The sequence below is a fragment of the Rhinatrema bivittatum genome, chromosome 15 (assembly GCF_901001135.1).
Source record: "Rhinatrema bivittatum chromosome 15, aRhiBiv1.1, whole genome shotgun sequence".
Classification (NCBI taxonomy): Eukaryota; Metazoa; Chordata; class Amphibia; order Gymnophiona; family Rhinatrematidae; genus Rhinatrema; species Rhinatrema bivittatum.
Window position 1 is genome coordinate 50277553 of NC_042629.1, and position 20941 is coordinate 50298493.

Below are 20941 nucleotides of genomic sequence, written 5' to 3' on the forward strand. Positions count from 1 at the left end.
AACCTGGCAACCACCCAATCACTAAGAAGATCCCATGCTACTGATGCAATTAATAGCAGTGGCTATTCCCTAAGTAAACTTGATTAATAGCAGTTAATGTGCTTCTCCTCCAAGAACTTATCCAAACCTTTTTTGAACCCAGTTACCCTAACTGCACTAATCACATCCTCTGGCAACAAATTCCAGAGCTTTATTGTGGGTTGAGTGAAAAAGAATTTTCTCCGATTAGTCTTAAATGTGCTACTTGCTAACTTCATGGAATGCCCCCTAGCCTTTCTATTATTCGAAAGAGTAAATAACCGATTCACATCTACTCGTTCAAGACTTTTCATGATCTTAAAGACCTCTATCATATCCCCCCTCAGCCGTCTCTTCTCCAAGCTGAACAGCCCTAACCTCTTCAGCCTTTCCTCTTAGGGAAGCTGTTCCATCCCCTTTATCATTTTGGTTGCCCTTCTCTGTACCTTCTCCATCGCAACTATATCTTTTTTGAGATGCAGCGACCAGAATTGTACACAGTATTCCAGGTGTGGTCTCACCATGGAGCGATATAGAGGCATTATGACATTTTCCGTTTTATTAACCATTCCCTTCCTAATAATTCCTAACATTCTGTTTGCTTTTTTGACTGCTTCAGCACACTGAGCCGACGATTTTAAAGTATTATCTTCTATGATGCCTAGATCTTTTTCCTGGGTGGTAGCTCCTAATATGGAACCTAACATCGTGTAACTACAGCAAGGCTTGTTCCAGAACCCCCTTTACACTGGAGAAGGCTCGTTTCTTGTGCCTTGCTTAGGCTTTTGAGGTATCTGAATGCCCCTCTCATATTCCCCCCCCTCCCTTTGCTACGCATGTGTGACTGCTAGTTTCAAGATATTACATGAGATTTTGAATTCCTTCTGCACCAAAGGATAACGGGAGCACACTGGCTGTTGGTGAAGAACACTTGACAGCTCAGAGCCAACATCCTGCATGTGGGGGAAAAAAAAAAGTTGCAGCAGCACAGGCTTTCTGCAGGAGCCGACTCGCACGGATAACATGCAGCGTGCAGGCTACACAGTACGCAGAGCCATGAGGAGCCAAAAGCTTTCTTAAACCTTGGAATATAAAGCGCCGAGCAGACACGTCCAGGAGGAACAGAAAGATCCCAGGTATCTTCTTCCCTAGCATCTAAACTCACAAACTTAATGGAAATGTACTTTACATTCAGCACCTAGCAAAGAGGACCCATGGCACAGCTTTCAAAATAACGTGACGCTTGCTCAGCCTAGAAAGATTAAGATACTATTGTGTTTCTGTGCAAGATCCAATCAACATCCTCCTCACAAGACATTTTTCCTAGTCGTATCCAGCTGAAAAAACCTTGCAGGACTAAATCCAAGAACTAACAGATTCAGATGAAAATAAAACAACTTAATGTCTCTTTTGTACTTTAACTGGTTTTATTTAGCTCATGCCTTTCCATTGGTAGTGCAAGGTGAGTTACATTTAGGTACCACTGGTATTTCCCTGTCCCCATGGGGCTCACTATCGAACTGCCTGATTCACTGAGGCTTTTCTCCCATTCTGTGTCTGCAGGGAAAATGCCTGGATGAATCAGGCCCTAGGTTTGTACCTGAGGTAATGGAGGGCTAAGTGACTTACCAAGGTCAAAAAGATGTCAGTGGGATTTGAACCCTGGGATTCCCTGATTCTCAGTCCATAGCTTTAACCACTTGGCCACTGCTCTACTATGGGAAAGCTTTGAGAAATACAATAGAATGTGCTTTTTTTTAATGTTTATCCATTAATGGGGTGCCTGCTTCACTTGTGTTTATCCCTCCTTGTATCGTACCTGTAAACCGCCCTGGAAAGGAGGGCTAAAATTCCAATATTATTATTATTATAATTATTATTGAATGAGTGCATTGACTTACATATGCTGCTCACGTGTGCTGCTCTTGGCATTATTGAAAACAATATAATTTATAAAGCTTGCTCCTACCCTTATGGTAAAAGAGTGTTCTGTGAATCAGCTGGGGAGAGAGATCAAGTGTTCACGTTGCTACAGTACATGCACCACGTGACGCTGGGGACAGGAGGACGTAGGTACAGCAAAGCTGCGATACTACCAGCCCCTCCCCCCTCCCCTGAACCTAGCCAACTACCCCACAACTGTCCACTAAGAGCATCAGTGACCCCCACCTACTGTCCACTCACAGAATTATGCATCACTTAAATGGATGTAAGATGAAGCAATTTCAGATCTTTTTTAAAACTCCATGCATTATAAGGTAATATTTAGTTATTTAAAAATACTTAAATCCCACTATTTCCCATACAATGAATCAAAGCAGATTCCAATAATACAGCCATAATAAATAAAGCATACACATTCATAAAACATTATCAGCTTGTCAACATTATCACTACCAACATCATAAAACAACAAAGAATCTGATAAGCCTAGCCTGGTACATACAATACTAATATAACATACAATGCCACAACAAGATGACAATCTACCAACTTGACAATTAATAATGGTCATCTTGGTCAATCAATAATTGTCATGTGTCCAAATGAACTTGCTTCAATCAAGTAAAACTATAATTAGCTCTACATGATGTATTCAACAACACATTTTAGTAGTTATCACCCAGGAAAGAGATATGGGCGTCACAGTTGATATTACATTGAAATCGTTGGCTCAGTGTGCTGCAGCAGTCAAAAAAGCAAACAGAATGTTAGGAATTATTAGGAAGAGAATGGTTAATAAAACGGAAAATGTCATAATGCCTCTATATCGCTCCATGGTGAGACCACACCTTGAATACTGTGTACAATTCTTTTTTTTTTTAATTCTTTATTTTCAATTTTGAAAATTTTACCAAGATAATAACTCTTATACAGAAAAATTGATGTCTAGAAAAAGAAATAACAATGAGAAACTAAACATTACAAATCCTTCATTCTATATTTTAGACATCATTAATATAGGATAATAAGGAGATGAAAATCGAGCAAATTATTGAGGAAATAAAAATTTTAACATGAAACTAGCATGACTGATTAAACTGAACAGTGCTATGAACCCATTCTTACTTTACTCTGATACTGCTGTGGATATTTGGGGGGCGATGTGCAACCAAAAATTCTTTTAATTGTGTAGGTTCCAAGAATATATAATTGTTACTTTTATAAAGTATACAAGCCCTACAAGGGTACTGTGTACAATTCTGGTCGCCGCATCTCAAAAAAGATATAGTTGCGATGGAGAAGGTACAGAGAAGGGCAACCAAAATGATAAAGGGGATGGAACAACTCCCCTATGAGGAAAGGCTGAAGAGGTTAGGGCTGTTCAGCTTGGAGAAGAGCAGGCCGAGGGGGGATATGATAGAGGTCTTTAAGATCATGAAAGTACTTGAATGGGTAAAATTGAAACTGCTATTTACTATTTTTGATAACAGAAGGATTAGGGGGCACTCCATAAAGTTAGCGAGTAGCATATTTAAAAGAAATTGGAGAAAATTCTTTTTCACCAAGGGGTAGATTTTAAAAGGTGCATGTGGTTCCCGGAGCGTGAACATGGGTGTGCGGATTTTATAACATATGTGCGCTGGTGCACGAATGTTATAATATCTGTGGGGCGTGGGCACATGTGCGCCGGATTTTAATACCCACGCACGCATATGTGGGAGAATTTTAGTAAGTTAGGCGTGGCAACACAATCGGGCTTTCCCCCGTTCCCTCCCCACCCTACCCCCTAAACCCTTCGTTTAAACTTGTTTTATATATTTGTCTTTATTGCTTTTTTTTTTCCCAAACAGCCAAAACACATTAAACCAGCTATGACACTCATGTTGGATTGTTACACAGAAATTCGCCTTCTTTCCCCCCTCCACTACCCCCTACCCATATCTCGCAAGAGGTAGGGTAACCACTATGTTGTAACTTGTTTACTTTTAAACTAGCCAATAATCAGGTCCTTTACAAGTCCATATTTTGCTGCTCTGTATAGGTGAATCCTGTGGAGTTTCAAGTTAACAGGGATCATCCTGGAATTTGTCCTGCCATGTGCTCGGGAGATGATGAATGAACGGGCCCCAGGTTTTGGAAAATGCCCCTTTCTTCCGGGGCAGGGATAAAAGCCATGTGCGATGGTCCAGGTTTAAGAGGGTTTTCATTTCAGAGAATCTTGTTGAATCCATTTAGATAATATGCATTTCCTTGCCACCCCCAGGGCTTTAATTATCAACAGATGGTGTTGGCTGGACCAGTCCACTCCTGCATCGACCGTGCCAAGGACAGCTAGAGCTGCCGAGTTTGGGGGTGAGGCTCCACAGCATATTCGCCAGATATTGCAGCACCATAGTCCAAAACTCTTGTATTGGGGGGCATTCCCATAATCCATGGGTTAATGAAGCCTATGCTTCTGGACATATGAGACATTTTCTGGACATATGAGACATATGAGTAGTTCTTCGTTGTATGTAAACCGGAGTGATTTGTAGTCTCTACAAGAACTTCGGTATATAAAAATTAAAAATAAATAAATAAATAAATAAATTTTGGGGAGGGAATAATTTGGAGAAATTATGATTCTATGCATGATCCGCAGATATTGCTCCCTCATGCCAGCCCATGGTATAGCTTTGTAAAAGGTATGTAACGCCGCTGATAGGTCGTCCTCCTCAACTATAGTGGCACCCAGTTCCCGATTCCAGAGCTCAGATAAAACCCTCAGACCTCCATAGAGTACTGCCTCTTAAACTTGCTTTTTTTTTGTTTTCTTACTTAATGCTCCCTCTGGAGCAGAAGTAATCTGTGCACGCTGGCTGGCTGCCGGTGCGTGCTTCCCCGGGACAGTGGCTAATGGCCACCCGCCTGGACCATGCTCCCCAGACCACCCCTTTTTCAGGGGCCGGCACTTGTACATGTATCAGCATTTACATGAGTGGCTGGGCCCTTTTGAAAATGTGTGCGGTGCGCAGGGCCCAACCACAAACGCAAGTGCCGGTATTTGTGTTCATGGCCGTTTTAAAATTCGTCATAAATGCCCAATTAATGTCTGGAATTCATTGCCAGAGGATGTGGTTAAGGCAGCTAGTGTAGCTGTGTTTAAACAAGGTTTGGATAAGTTCCTGGAGGAGAAGTCAATAAACTGCTATTAATCAATAGCTTGATGCTGGAATTAGTAGCTTGAGATCTATTTAATGTCTGGGTACTTACCAGGTACTTGTGACTTGGATTGGCTGCTATTGGAGACAGGATACTGGGCTTGATGGATCCTTGGTCTGACCCACTATGGCATATCTTATGCTCTTATCTAACACTTCTTGCAGTATATCCTGCAGGCTTTTGGTACGTTCACCATCTTGCCACCGGCTTCAGAACAGCGAAAATGTGAAATGATCTACAAAGCTGATAATCTTTTTTAACAAGAGTAATAAAAGACAGAAACCTTTCAGAGCTCTCCAGCAGCCCATGCCATACAGGTAAGAGAGGAGTGGCACAGATAAACAACACCTGCCAGTGGAGAAAGCAGACTGGAGAGAGAGCCCACATTAAACAAGCAGCTCTTTAACAAAAAAGACCATGGAGAAGATTTACGCCAAATTTGTAAAATGTGAATAAAAATCTTTTATTAAAGAAGGTGCAATGGTTTTACTCACAGAATCGTGTGATGCTAAGCGGCTGTTGCAGAAAGAAGAAAGATTAAAAGCCAGGACTGGATGAATCTTTCTCTTCACCTAGTTCGTGTTCAGGTTAGAGGCATGGCCCTGCATGGGACTGAAACATCTGGGAAGGCTTGGCCTATGGATTTCAAACTTACCCCGACACTGCTTACTTTCCTCTGCCTCTTACCAATCTGGGATCACCTTGATTCATGAAGGGGAAAGAGGACAGGAATAGAACAAAGAATCCATCTGCGGGTGATGGATGGATGGAAACGGCAGACCTTGCACATTTAAATAACACGCCGTGATGTGTCATGCCAGGTTGAGTCTACGATGCTACAGATTAGGCTCAGGTTACAGACCAAGCACAATTCAAGCTGCTCGGTTACCGGACACATTTAAACATGCAGAAATCAGATTTTGTTGTGTGAAAGGGGACATTTGAAGGAGCTCCGACTTTAACATAAAACCCGACACAAGGAATTAAGTTGGTGTTCCCCACCCCCGCCCTTCACAGACATGTTTAAGATAACTGAGGGGTCTTTGGCAGGGTTTCCCCAAACTGTGAGCTGGGACCCCAAATGGGGTTGCAAACCCTTCCGCCGGGGGTCACAATTGCCTCAAATGGCAGCCTTAGTGGTGGAAGGCAGCATGGGGCCTATGACACTACTCCTGTGCGAGCTTCTCTGGTAACAGGAAGCCCTGAACGAGGAAGGATCAGGGCTGCTGCAGGGCCCGTGAGCTTGCGCTAGCCCACAGCCCCCCCCCCCCCCCCCTGCTGCTGCTGCTGCGTGCAGATCACTGGTCAGGCCTGGGACCGGCCATGAGGAGAGGGCTGAGTGTGCACGGGTCAGCGGAGATTGCCACTGCTCCTCTCTTCTCACCCAGCTCTGAAACTTACCCAAGAGAAAAATGATGCCCTGTGGGGATGAGGTGAGAGAGAGGGCATGAGAAGATCTGTTGGGGGGGAGGGGGGCTATAAGAAGGGCTTCGGGTGAGAGAGGAGCAGCTGGAGGAATATGAAAAGAGCTGTAGGGAACGGGTCGGAGGGAGTAGGACGCTGGAGGGGATGGAGTGGAGGGGGAAGGTGAGAGTGGAGTGATGGTTTGCGGGAGGACCACACTCCTGCTATTTGTTTTGGTCGTCCTCTGGGGGTGATGCGAATTTTCAAGTGATAAAATGGGGTCACATTGGCTAAAAGTTTGGGAAGCCTGGTTCTATGGCAATGTAACTGAATGCAACCGAAACTTGGAACGCCATGCCACAAGTACTGCGAGCGAGGCACTGTGCAAAGACATTTAGGGCAATGTTGAAAACCTCTCTTTTCAGGCCAGCGTTCGAGCAAGCTCGGAGCTGTTTGCTGGTTTCTTTTTCTTTTTTTTATATTTTACCGTATTTGTTTTGCTTTATTGTGTCATTCTGATTGAAGTACGGATGTTTTATTGTGCACCGCCTGGGGCTTAGGTACTGGCGGTGTCGAGATGCAAAATAAACGTTTGGAAGAACTGCAGCGGCGAAAGCATTTCCACCTTCAGGGTATTCCGGCCACAGACACCGGAATTGCGTGGCGAGCAATGTCGAGTTCAAGAGCAGCATCAACACCTGTCCCGTGCCAAAGTTGGAATATCTGTTGGTTTCCTTTTCTAGATAATCGGCTGGAATTCACATGCAAAGGCGAGTCAGTGCGAGCCCCTTATTAGCTCCAAGGCGATGAAAATCCTGCCTTGGCTGTTCCCACGACAGGCTGGGCTGCCTGGTGACAGGGCCACCTCTCTGTAACAACCTTTCAGCTGTCATATCGGTTTTTACCCCCAACAAATAATTATTTGTCCCCCAAGCAAGGTAGCTGAAGGCAGTGCCCAGCTGTGGCTTCCCTGCTTCTCAGAACTGCCATGGGAGTCTCTGGTAAAAGGGAAATATTTCTGTGGTGCAAGATGGAAAACAGAGTTTAAACAATGCTCTTGTTTATCAAGCTATGTAAAATCTTTTTCTCTCGGGTCTGCCTGGCAGGATGCAAGTACTGTAATAACTAGATTTCCAGGTGGACATGCAGGAGGCCAGATACTCAGCTAATGGCCATGCAGGTATGGGTGGCAGTTTAGGATTATTACAAAGCTCTGTAGTGAGACATCAGAAGGGCGGGGTGACGGGTGTGAACGAAGTGGATGATCCTGCGTGCTTTATCTGCCCAAGACGGCACAGTACAAAGGAGGAAGAAGGCACAAACTGTCCTGGATGAGGACAGCTTGATATCCTACAAGCAGTCATGCTCCATGGCTGGCAGCTGGGATGCAGCCTTCACAGAGTGGGCAGGAATAACTGGCCAGATTGGATAGGCCAGTTGGTCTTTTATTACTATCCTCTACTAGGTTATGTGGGGCACAGCTGTAATTTCACTTCAAATTTTCTAGCCGAAGCAAAACGCCAACTGGTTCTCATAGTGCTTTGGAGTCCCCACCCCTCTGTGATTGCTTAGCATTTCTTTAGGGCTACCAGACGTATGCAGGTTTGGATCGAGCGCGCTCGGGGAGTTTCACTGACAGGAGCATAAAGTGAAAAGTCAATACCTTAAGGCAATGCTGAAAGAAGCTTGGTTACCATTCTAAAATCTGCTATTTCTTCACAGAATACAGCGAGGCATCGTCTGTGGCATTTTAAGCAGCTCGAGAAGGCATCCAGGGAGGAGAAGGTAGAAGGGGAATGCGGGCTATCACGGGAAAAGATGAATATCAGTAGGACAGAAGTGCGTCTAATGTCTCTTATCTCAGCTCCTGGATTACCTGCCAAGCATGAAAGATCAGTAGAAAAGGGTGTTGCGGTACAGATCAGTTAGAGCAGTGGGATATCCTGAAAATCCCAGTTAGTTTGGGTTTTCAGGATATCCCTAATGAATATGGGCAAGATACATCTGCATACATTCAAGGGAGCAGGGCCTGAGAATTGGTCTGAGCACCTGCGAATAAGGTAAGCCGTGCAGGGAAGATGAGTGTATGAGTGTATGTAAGGACCCTATAAAAGTGACACCATCTTTTGTACGGCCGGGGCAACTTACGGCAGAAAATGAGGGTTGTACGCCGAGGACTGATAACCAGTTGATAATCTTGGGGCTGGCTAAGTGGTCTTCAGATCTGAGACGGCAGTTTGCCAGTGTGGCCCCAGTAAGAGTCCTTGATGCCCCCTTTCGTGCATGAAGAGGCAAATCCGTCAGATCCTGCGGGAATGCGGTTCAGGGCACTTCAGTATTTACACTGCAGATGGAAACTCAGAAACTTGCTGGTCAAATCTACGACCAAATGTTTGTTCTGATACTGCAAATTGTACACCATTAGGTCATGAAATGTCACATTTATAGTGCTTAACTCTGATCGGTAATAGGAAAGCACAAAAATCATGAGAACAGAGGGTTTCAAACACCAAAATTAGGAGCATTAACTAAAGAAAACTAAAGGAAATACTTGATACTATTTCCTCCCACTATAAATCTCTTTCCCCCTATTGCACAGCTTCTTTAGGGTGTGTGTCCAAGTATGTTCGCAATTGTTCGGGGTAGGTGAAAATGAATCTATTATTCAAATGCTTTATTAAACACCTACAGGGATACCTTAATTGGAATTGTGCCCCCCTTGATAATACTTCTGATCGCATTTCTATAAATCTTTTTCGTCTTAGTTGAGTTGGGCGGGCTATGTCCGGGAAAATCCTTATAGCTTGCCCATAAAAAATGGACTTTTGATATTTGAAATGTAGTTTTAACACTGCATCTCTGTCTAATTGTGACACAAATTGAACCAACAATATATATCATTGTTATATCTAACTTGTCTTTCATTGTAATGAGTTGTTATAGCTGTAAACCGGAGTGAAGGCATGTACCAAACTTCGGTATATTAAAACACACAGATAATAATAAATACATAAATCAGAAAGCCTTCTAGAAGACAAGTGATCTGATTGGCCAGTGGCTAGGAGCACAACCTCCACACCCTTTCAGTTGGGCTTCAATGGCTTACTGTTTTCATGTATATCTTTGCGTTACCCAAATGTGCTCCATTTCTAATATTCTGTCCAAACACAGACATGCTATACAACACCCTTCAGGGAAATTCAGGGGCTTAATCTGACTTTAAAGGCACTCATCTTAGCTCCTGGTTCATCCGCTGTACCTCTGCAACATACTAAGGTGACCGAGGGTTGGAATGGGGGTGGGAGTGGGGACGTTGCCTCCATATGGTACCTATGGATTTTAAATTCAGATGCATTGTATAATTGCTCCGGCACAACCCATATCCATGCCACCGTGGAAGACACGTATGCTAGCAAAACTTGAGAGAGATGCGCTGCTTCCTGACAGATTCGATCGGCTCTTACCTTCTTCTGTGCTTTACAATACTGCAGTGAGCATTTTATTGATCGCAACAAGTCTACAAAGGCTGAAAACTAGCAGCTTTCTGGGAGGTGGCGTGAGATGGGGAGCTGAAGGAATAGAAAAATCTTGAACCTGTCATATTTGAGGTTCTTTCGCTGCTCATAAGCCGTGGATTATAATTCAATATTGCCAAAGTCAGCACACAGGGTGCCTTTATCTTCAAAGTTATCACCCATGTGTGATGGCACCAAAGTGCTCAGGAAAGCTTTTATTTTTGCATCCACTGCACATTTATGAGCGTTAAGGTGCAATAAAAGCTAGGAGACAGGCTGAGTAATTGCTATAAAAGGAGGAGGCTCATTGACAGCATCAGGAAGTAATTTCTCCATAGACGAGGCAGCGTGGGGAGTGAGAGAAAGATGGGGAGGGGGGGGGGGGGCGAGGAAAGAGAGAGCCCTTTTGCAATGGGGGGAGTGAGGGGAAAGATGGAGGTCAGACAAAATGAGGAGGAAGAATGGTCCTATTGGTTAGGGCAATGGACTGGGGAAGTAGGGTTCAAATCCCAGTCTCCCCCCACTGACACTCCTTGTGACTTTGGGTAAGTCACGCTCTGCCCATTTGCCTCAGGTTCCCACTTAAGACTGTAAGCTCTTTGGGACAGGAATTTCGCACACCTGATGACGTATCTCCACTGTATGGTGCTGCAAGCCTCCAGTAGAATTATAAAAATGATTCGTATTCTTACTGGACATCGGGTCTTCTACATTGTAGCAGGACGAGAGGATGGGCAGATGAGAGGGAGGTCTTTGTTGTCATCTGCTGTTTCTAAGGCTCGGATGTTTCACGTGCTTTCATGTGACTTTTTTACAACCCAGAATTATTAGAATGGCACACAGTAATATAGGACTAATCTATGCTCTTTAGTCATAAAAGGTGACATTAATTTGGGAATACATGAAGTTGGCCATCTGCTGTGCACATGATTTACAATAAGAAAAATAAACGTCACAGTTGCAGACAGGTCCGGCTTTAGGGGTGAGAGACCTGGGCAGTCGCACAGGGCACTGCCATTTTCGGGGCATGGTGACAGCTTGGAAGGGGCGCTGTTGACCGCAGTTATCTAGGAAGATGGGGGGGGGGGGTGGGGGGAGGGATCCCACTCCAATAATGGAGAGCACTTTTCCCAATGCTGGCCCAGGTTACAGAGGTTGTGCATAAGGAACCATTATACTCTGTACTGGATTACTGCTTCCCAGAGAATAGGAAAAGTTAGGTCGGGGTCACCTTTCTGGCAGGATTCATCACACTTTAAAGCAAAGAGGCCCAAATCTGATCAGTATAACTTATTCTAAGCATCTTTCTCAAATCGTGCCACCTAGTCCTGAAAAGCTTACCCTGGCTGCAAATTCAAGATCTTGAGCTAATATCCCTCAATGAGCTAATTCCGTCCTAGCTCAGCAATGCCCTCACCTGCTGTGAGTCCACCAGCTCACTAGGGGCATTGTCGCAGGCCGGCCTTATGACCCTGCCTCTAACAACCATGCACCTCACTATCCCCAGGAAATATCCTTCACAGGCTCGGCTCCCACTCTTTGGAACTCCCTGACTTCTTATCTTTCAGAAAACGATTACAACTGTGGCTGTTTGAGACAGCTTTTGGTGCCAGCCATTAACTTCTGCAATCACTTTCCCCTAAAACCAAAATAGCCCTACTCCACCTGCACAAGAGACTCTGACCCAACAGATCTACTAAGAAATTCACTGAATCTCATCTGCTATAGTCTATCCCCTCTAACCAGTAGGGCATACGATCACCTTTCTGGAGTTTGTATCTAAAAACAAATGATATTATCTTCAAATAACTTACACCCTTTGTTCTGGGGCATCCTACCTGCTTACTATTTAACTCATTGTAACTCGCTTGGCACGCTCGTGATGGAAAAGCACGCTGTAAATAAGATGATGATGATGAGCATGACTTCCTCATTCTCCAAATATTCTCAGTTTCTGAAACAGTAATGTATCTATGTTTCTGAAACAGTTTAGTATCTATCCAGTAATACTGGATAGATACTAAACTACTTAGAGTGTGCCTAAATGTTTGCTCTTTTGCAGAAGCAGATGGCTGACTACAGTTTATCCCATTACACTGTACCCCTGTCCAGGCTGATGTCGCAGTGAATACTGACAAGCTCGGAGGTCAGCTTTCTGACAAGACCATCTGCCTTCAGAGTTGCAGAGAAGAGGACAGCACTAAAAAGGGGGTTGGGTTATATTTAGAGGTTGGTCTAAGGCAGTGCCAGGGTCTTGCTGACTTCCCTTAGCAGCCATCACCAGTCTGTGGCTGCAGCTATCCTGCTTGTCAGACCGCAGAATTAAAAAAAGGAAACAGAGAACAAAAAAACCCCAAAAAACAGAATAAAAAATGAAATTTCTCTTGATCAGAGAACAGAATAGAAGATCTGAACTTGCTTGGTTAAAATAAGCTCCAAGAAGAAACCCCTGATTTCCTGCCTTTTTTTTTTTTTTTAAGCTATGCAATTTCAGCTTTCATTGGATTTGTCCCTGGCGTGAACCTAGAAGATCACTGGCTCCATTAGAACGACAGATAATCCGTTACAGTCAGGTAAGCCGAGCATGCTTTGTCCCGTCAGGTATCGCTTGCAATCAATCAACAGCCAGAAGGCTCTGTGCATTGTACAGTTAAACTACTTTTCAGCGAATTTCCGTTGGCTATAGGGGGGGAAAAAAAAAAAAGCAAAAGAAAAGAAAAAATATTGTTGTATCAGTTTCATCTGCGACTTAGAGGAGCAGCTTGCAGCCTGCACTGATCTGGTCTCCTTCATCTGCTACCGTCGGTCTGTGACTTGGGTCCTTTTCTCTTTGCACTGCCTGCAGCAGATGTGGAAGCTCAATTTCAAATGCTGTTTTTTTTCCCCCCTTAGCTTGGGTGCATGGCCAGGCGCTTGGCAAGGTTTTGAGTCCCACTGAGGTACCTGGGAAAGACAGCAGAACTTCCCTGAGTGAGAGGGGCCACTGCCAAAGGGGATCCGGGGAGAATTTAACTCTGGCCCTGCATACATGGTGGCAGTGGGGGTAACAGTAACCTGACTTCATAAAGTGAATGTTATCCAAAGAGGTCTTCAATGTGCTCCACATCGGGGAGTGAGCAACATGGACTGGACTTGCTTATTTGGGATATGGCGGGCATTTCCAGGTGACCCAGACTGGCTGGGTTCGATGGACCATTGGTCTGACCCAGCCTGGCATGTCTTATGTTTATAACTGAAACTTGGAGAATATGATTCAGTGATTCAGGATAAGGAGCACAAGGCCCATCTAGCCTGCCCAAGTTACTTTCTGGTGCAATGTCATAGACCCCACTTGATCTCCTTCCCCTCACGTCTTCACGTCTAGGGCTGCTCTAGGCTTATTCCAGGCTTATACTGTTACTGTTTTTGCCCTTACCACTCCCGCTCCCCAAGAGGTTGTTCCAACTCTCCACCACCTGATTTACGAAGAAACATTTACGAGGGTTACAGCTGAGTCTACCTATCATGACCTCTTGTCCTTGAACTTTTTTTCCACTGAAAGAGATTTGCTTCTTCTGCCCTTTGGGGTATTTTAATGTTTCTATCATTTTTCTCCACTCACCTCCCTTACAAAACATGAATGCAACCACTTTTGGAGTGGAAGGTCTGATGACCAGCTTGGTTTGTGATCTGTGTGACAGTTCCCATAGGGCAGAAGAGAGAGTTGAAAGAGCAGTATTACTGTTGCCCAGTCACAGAGAAGCAACAATAGCTTGCTCCTGTTCACACCGGAAAAAAAAAATTTAAAAAAATCAGTTGAAGAGCAGAATTTGAGTTCTTCTGATTCACAGTCAACGGTTTGGGCCTCTGAATACTTTCCTTCCCCATTCTCCATGAGCAGACATCCTATGCGCTCGATTTTGGGGCGATGGCTCAGACCCTGTTTCTAATTCCCTGGGCCAAGGCTGGCTTGGGTCAGAGTTGGATAGAAAGATTTAGCCTGCAGAAGAGAACCTTGGCCATCTCCAAAGTGCACATCCTTAAATTCTGTCAATTTGATAGGGGCATCATCTCTACTCAGCTATTTTGCAGTTTAGTCTTTACAAATGTTATGTTTGATGAGCTAACATGGCACTCTTTTTTTTCTGCTATGAGAAAGTGAATGTATCAAGTCTGATGCGTTTTGGCAGCTGAGATCATTTTACCTAATGTTCTGATCTTCAACAGCTGAAAGTAATGCCAATGAACTATATTTTATTTTACTTTTTTGGTTTGGGAGTTCCTTCTTTCCATTTTTTCTTCCAGATCAATTGGACCAGGGCTGGGATTCTGGAACCATGAGCCGGGAATTTTTCCGCTAGTTTAACAGATCCTCCCCTCTGCCCCACGCACTGTTCCTAGTCTGGTCATTGCAGCACTGGTCCTGAGGCCAGAAGCCATGCACCAGGGCTCCTTACAGAACCTCTATCACTGGCTCTAAATCCAGCTGGCAGGTGTTAACCTAAAAAATGACAACTCCACCCATCTCAGGGGGAACCTCTAGGATGCCCACTGCTGCCGCTGAGCCAGCCCAAAATATCACGTCAGTCTGGCTAGTTATGCTGGTTTTGACTGAATGAGGATAAGAGAAAGAAAATTGAAGGGAATATGACAGGAAGGCAAATTTTCAAAAGGGATCTAGCAGGTAGCTAAGAAGTTACCTGGCTAGATCCAAAGGGTGAAAACTGCAGCTCTCAGAGCACATATGTTTATCTGTAAAAAATAAATAAATAAACAAACCATCCTGGGGACAGGAATGGGTTGTGTAAGTGCATATTGTTTATGCTATCAAATATGTAATGATAATCCAACTCAAAATCATAATTTCTTGTTTGACAATCACATCCAATTTATGAACAGGCTCTCCAAAAATTGGACTCTAAAATCAAGCTTAAATATTTTTCTAACCCTGTATTTTGCAGCTAATTTTATGATGGGCTTATTTTTGATTTTTTATTTTACTTGTGATTTATTATGTAATTGTTTTGTTTTAATCTATTTTGTGTAGAATGTTTTTAGGATTTTGTATTTTTATTATTAGGGTGTGTGTGTGTGTGGTGGTGGGGGGGGGGGGGGGGCTGTATGTTGCCTGGATCTGTTTTAGTGAATAGGCATCTCGTAAATGTGCTGAAATAAATAAAATACATTTGTGAAAGGGAATTTTAACTGGTGCAGGTATGTGTGGGAAAATGCATCAATATTTTCCCATGGGTTCTAGCATTTTTCTGTTTATAAATTCTTGCCTGGTAGTTATGATAATCTCTACACACAAGGGCAATGGATGCATAAGTAATAATTCACACTTATAGATTTATTTTCTTTTAAATAGGATTAAAAAAAACTTTAAAACTGAACAGTTTAAAAACTACATATAGGATGAAAAGTTTATCCTAATGTGAATGGAGGGTGGGGAAAGGGAGGCGGGAATAATATTGTTTTTCTTAGTCATTTATAGCTGGGTACCCTGAGGCGGAAGGAGAAAGTGTGTTGAAGGAGGACACAACAAAAAGTCAGTGCTAGTGTATGACTGGTGGGTCCTTCATGTCCCGTCAGTTCATGGGTATAAGCACTAGGCCACTCCTCTTCAAAAGCATATAGTGCCCTGCAGATGGGTCTTCCTCTAGACTCTCCACCATACTGCAATGCCACGTTTGGGTCAGCGACTGCCACTGTCGGGCAGGTGTTCCACAAGAGGCAGGAAGGCTGTGGGGTGAGGATGTAGCACCTGGAAAGTGAAGGCAGAGTCTGGGCTCTGAAGTCCTTCCGAAGCTGGCCATCTGGCTGGCCATGAGCTCAGAATGCCCCCGTCTGACCTGCCAGCACGCAGGCATGCCAAGCCCAGCCAGCGAGATAAATAAAGGTGCTACACTCCCTTTTCTCCGAAGAGTCCTTTCCAAGAACAGCATATCTGCAGGATTTGAAGTGCCATTCGCAGCAGCAGCAGCTGAGCACATGGAATGCCAACCACTGATCACTGACACAGGTGTGACCCCATCATGAAAGGTTTTTTTTGTTAAAAATTCCTAATTCCCCTTCTGTAAGAAACTCTAACAAATAGTTTCCTTAGCATTATAGGATTATATTATGATTTTGACTTTTTCACAAAGTGAATGCTCTCATTCGATTTGAAAGCGAGCAATAATTTTGACTTCCAAAGAATAAAAATCAGCTGACTCCATCTAGATGAAATCTGGACAAATCGTGAAACTAATTTCTTGACAGAGCAAAGAACTGGCATCACTTTTTTTTTGGGGGGGGGGGGTATGTGAAAGGGCTGAAATGTTGCTTTCTAGCCAATGTCATGTCTACATTTCCATCACTCTTTCCTTACCTTTATTAAAACTTGTATCAGACAGATGCTTTCAAGCTTCACCCATGACTTCATTATGTGCAGTGATCACATACATAATAACTGGAATATGTTTAGAAGGAAAACTAGCAAAGCAATGCAGAAACCCCTTTTTTTTTTAATTTATTTAAAACCATTACTGGCACTTTCTGTACCATATTCCGTGCATAAAATTACATGAACACAAATTTAAAAAAACAACCCCAAATAGCTATTTAGTGCTGAGGGAGACCTGTACCTTTGACATATCTGCACCACTTGAAAAGTGTATGACCAGCAAAAAAAATTGGGGAGTGTGGGGGGTGGGGTGGAGAGATGGCGGAGGGCAGATTAATAAGATGTTTCTCCCACTTTGTGCGCCCAGGGGTAAAATCTGATATCAATCAGGCTCCGGGGAAACATGGCACGTAGGTATAAATTATAAAACTTTTTATGGGCAAAAAACCAAGGAGGGTACATTCTTGAAAGGGACTTGAAAGGGAGGGTGGGGGATTCGTTTTATAGGGTCGGGGTGGGTTTAGGGTTTTTTTTGTGTGTGCCGGTTTTCCCCGCCCTCCCCCCTCCCCCGATTAACGATTTTTCACGATAAATCGGGGGAATTTCTATTGTATCGCGACTCTTAACGATTTTCGACGATTTAGAATATATCTGACGATTGTTTTAAATTATCAAGAAACGATTCACATCCCTAGTGGTTGGTGCAGTTGGTGTAGCTGTGTTTGAAGGGGGATTGGGTGGGTTCTTGGAGGAGAAGTCCATTGCCTGCTGTTGAGTTCGCTTAGAGAGTGGCCACCTCCATTGGCGGTGGTGGCGTGGAGTGGACTTGGGTTTTGGGTGCTTGCCGGGTTCTTGTGTCCTGGATTGGCCACTGTTAGAGGCGGGATTCTGGGCTTGATGGACCCTTGGTCTGACCCAGTATGGCATTTTCTTATGTTCTTGAGCAAGTAAAATAGTGCGACCGATGCGAGTGTAAGATTACGTGCACACGCTCTGTACATGTATTTCTTTTACATGCACAGGGGAGCAGCGTTCCAGAGAGGGGAGTCAGGGCGGCGGGGGTGGGACTTAACGCACACACCTTTTGATTTTTTTTTTTTTTTAAAGTATGCAGATAAATTATTTCACCAAAACTATGCGCGCCAAGCAGCCTTGATGTACTTGTGGGTGTGCACCTTTGCTGGGATAATTTTCAGATCAGACTTATGCATGTAAGTCTGCTTTAAAAACTGGTGTAACTTAAGCACATATTTGCTGGCTAACTCATGTGTGATGTTATAAAATGACCCCCTAAATAAGGAGTAAGGTGACGATTGATGTATAATAGAACGGAAGGTATGCAATGTGGGATAAATGGTTCCTGTCCAGCAAGAATTGCTAGCAGAATCAACGCTTTAGAAGTGCTCGAATTGTAAAGTAATAGAGAGCAAGTCTCAGGTTACTGCCCTGACCCGGGTCTCCAGGCCAGCCTTTTTGCTTTTTTTAATTTAGAGATTCTATAAAATGCCGAGACATTTTTTTCAGGCACTGCATTACCAGTGGAGGACTTAGCTCAGGTTTCTGAACGGCTGGGGTCGATATGTTTAACACCTGCTGCGAATGCCAACGGCCAGAGCCCCTTGTTCGAACCAGGGCGGCGCGCGACGCGTAGCCGGCGAGCCCAAGACAAGCAAAGGGGGGAAGCAGCAAGCAAGCCAGCGAGGTTGTCAGAACTATCTCACAAGAAACGCAGTGCGACACAGGGGGGTGATTTGCCTGAAGAGACGAGGAGGCATCTCCTCTTACTGCTTCAGATCATCCTCTGTCCACCACCTTTCATCTGTGGCCTCGCCTCTCCTCTTACGTGGTTAACTCCTCCCCCCCCCCCCCCCGCCTCTCCTCCTCGTGGCATCCTCTGCCCGTCCTCCTTCCCTGTGGCAATAAACCAGCTGCCAGATACAGATGGAAGGAGGCTTCTGCAGGCACTCTGCAGCCTCCTCTCTCTCTTTGCTTTGGAAAAGGGTACCGAGCCCCTTCTGCAGGGGGAGAGGCTTGCTTGTCAGTGCACCCAGGGGGGGGGCTGAGGCGCTGTGTACAGGGAGCCACTTGGACTGCAAATTCAATATTATTCCAGTCTACGTGCCTGTTACACAGCCCTGAATAAACAGTCAGTACTACGTAAAAAAATAAAATGATTAAAATGCTGTATTAGGCTAGGTAAGAAGGCAATCATAGCGGAGCAGGCCGGAATTGGTTTTGTTTTTAGGATTTTGGCATCATGGCAAAACCCAAGAAGTCTAAACTGACTTGTCTTAGTTTGCATTTGCTGTGAAAGCTGAATCCACCCCACAGGGAAGCATAATCCTTATCCCTACTCTTTTAGCACACGTACCCTGTGTTTCTTAATCAGACGCCCACAGCTGAAACGTGCTTCTGTTCAGAGGCGCTTCCAAAAGCCTCCTCCTTACACGTGGCTCTGTCTCCCTTTGGCCCTGGCCAGAGGTGGGGAGACCTCTTGGCTGCTCTAACCTGCCGTGCTACACATGGACGTCAGTTATCCAGCTGTAAACCCTTTCCACTGACCTGTGACCAAAAAACTGGTTCAGCCCAAATTCTTCCTGGCCCAGAAAGTGGAAAACAGTGAGAGAGACGCCGATTCGGATGACATTAAACCACTATAAAAAAACCCCCCAAAAAACAAATAATATATGTACATATCTCGCTATAACTGTGTACCACCTCCTTCAAACGAGAAAGTCGCACCCAAAATGGCAAAATTTGGGCTAATAAACAAAGAAAAGAGACCTCAAGGAGCAGGAAAAGAGAGTGACAGGCACCACCGGCGTAGCACAGTCAGGTCCATAATGAGTAAGTTATTTGGCTGGAACTTGCCTGGATAGAGTTATCTGGATGTTTTTCCCAACCAGGGTTTCCCCCGGTCAATTTTGTCTGGGCAGAGCTGCCCTGGGAACGTTCCCCCATCCCTTGCCGACTCTTCTTACCTAAATATATTCTGGTGCGGGTAACACGCGCCGCCCAGACAAAATTTAGCCAGGGAGGCGGAAGGTGTGGGGGGGGGGGGGGGTATTTAAATTCAAATTTCAGGTTCTGTCAGGGTAGCTCCAAAGCTTAGCTGGACAGTCCCTCCGAACGTGGTCCACCTTTGCGTTCCGTTTTCCTCCCAGGCCTGATTTACCAACCTAGATACGGTATCGATTCTTTAATTATTACACTGCGGCCGCTGCCCTAGCTTTCCGTAAGGAAACGGCCCTTTTGAAATCATCGTCTCCGTCCCTTTCTAATGCCTTCTGAACCATTCCCACAAAGTCATGCCACAGGTCGCCCCCCCCCCCCCTGACCTGCACTCTCCACGTGCCTCCAGCATCCCCCCTCCTCACTCCACTTACACTCTCCCTCCTTTGCTTTCCTACCCCATGCAAAAATGATCCAGCTCAATTCACGTAGGCTCATTTGAAAATCTCAGGGAGGTTCGGGGCACACTGTGACGTCGTTATGTGCATTTTTTTTTTTTTTGTTAACATTTCTTTATTGAATTTTATAATCTTGACTGCCGTTGATCGACAACAAGCATTTTCTTACGGTTGCCTGGCCATTGGTTAGCACCTCCAGTCCCCGGCTGGCTCCCTATTTTGCCCGCTTTCTGACAGGTAGAAAAGCTTCGACGATGTACCGGGTTCCAGAGAAATTCACCTAACGAGCACGATCATAGGGGCGAGCAAAGTTTTGTACTCAACAAAGTAGGCACGAGGAAATGTTCACTCAACTTCTTGCCAGTTTTTGGTAGCCAACAATAAACAACCAGGGCCGCTCCAATCGAGTCTTCTTAGAGAGACCGGGAGTTTCCATGCGTTTCCCCTTTTTAGTGGAATTCTGCTTTTGTTCTCAGAAACCGATCATCCAAAGCCAAGTTTGGTCTTGCTAGAAATAAAGTGGTGAGGACTGGCTCCATAGCCTGTAAATGCTTGAAGCCCCGCCAGCAGTTTGGGGAGAAAATATTCACGTTTATATTTTACCAAAAGCAATGTTATTTCTTTTTGTGCCCAGTTCAATTCAGCCTAGATCAGAGGTTCCCCAGCCGGTGCGCTGCGGCACACGCACCCCTCCAGTGTGCTGTGACATTTTGTCTGCCTGCAGAGGAAAGACAAATGCAGGTCACAGCCACCACTGCAGGAACCAAGGTCTCTCCCCCACCTCAACCTCCGGTTCTTTTGTCACGGTCTTCCGCCAGCAAGGGGAGTCACTGAGCAAAGCGCCTTACCTACTGCCTCCTCCTCTGCTGACCTCCCCCCCTGAAATCGCGGGGCCCTGTAGTCTCCTGAAACCTGCGGGCCCTGGGGCAATTCCGCCTTCAGAAGGAAGCGGGCAGAGGAGGTGGCGGCAGGTAAGAATCACTGCTCACTGCATTCTTCTTGCCGGCTGGAGGGCAATCAGAGGGAGGGGAGGAAAAAAAAAAAGTGATGCTGGGGAGAAGGGAAGGGATCTGGAGATGTAGGAG

The 20941-nt window shown here is 44.9% G+C and overlaps 2 protein-coding genes across 3 annotated transcripts in view; one reads left to right on the top strand and one right to left on the bottom strand.

The window, feature by feature from the left end:
• The window catches only part of CMSS1 (cms1 ribosomal small subunit homolog), a 229646-nt gene that overhangs the window by 22886 nt on the left and 185819 nt on the right, over nucleotides 1-20941 (bottom strand).
• Nucleotides 12342-20941, top strand: part of FILIP1L (filamin A interacting protein 1 like) — a 191620-nt gene continuing 183020 nt past the window's right edge. For both annotated transcript variants that reach the window (XM_029578534.1, XM_029578535.1), the window contains exon 1: nucleotides 12342-12655. The gene's annotated coding sequence lies outside the window, so the exon portion shown is untranslated. The remainder of the gene's footprint in view (nucleotides 12656-20941) is intronic.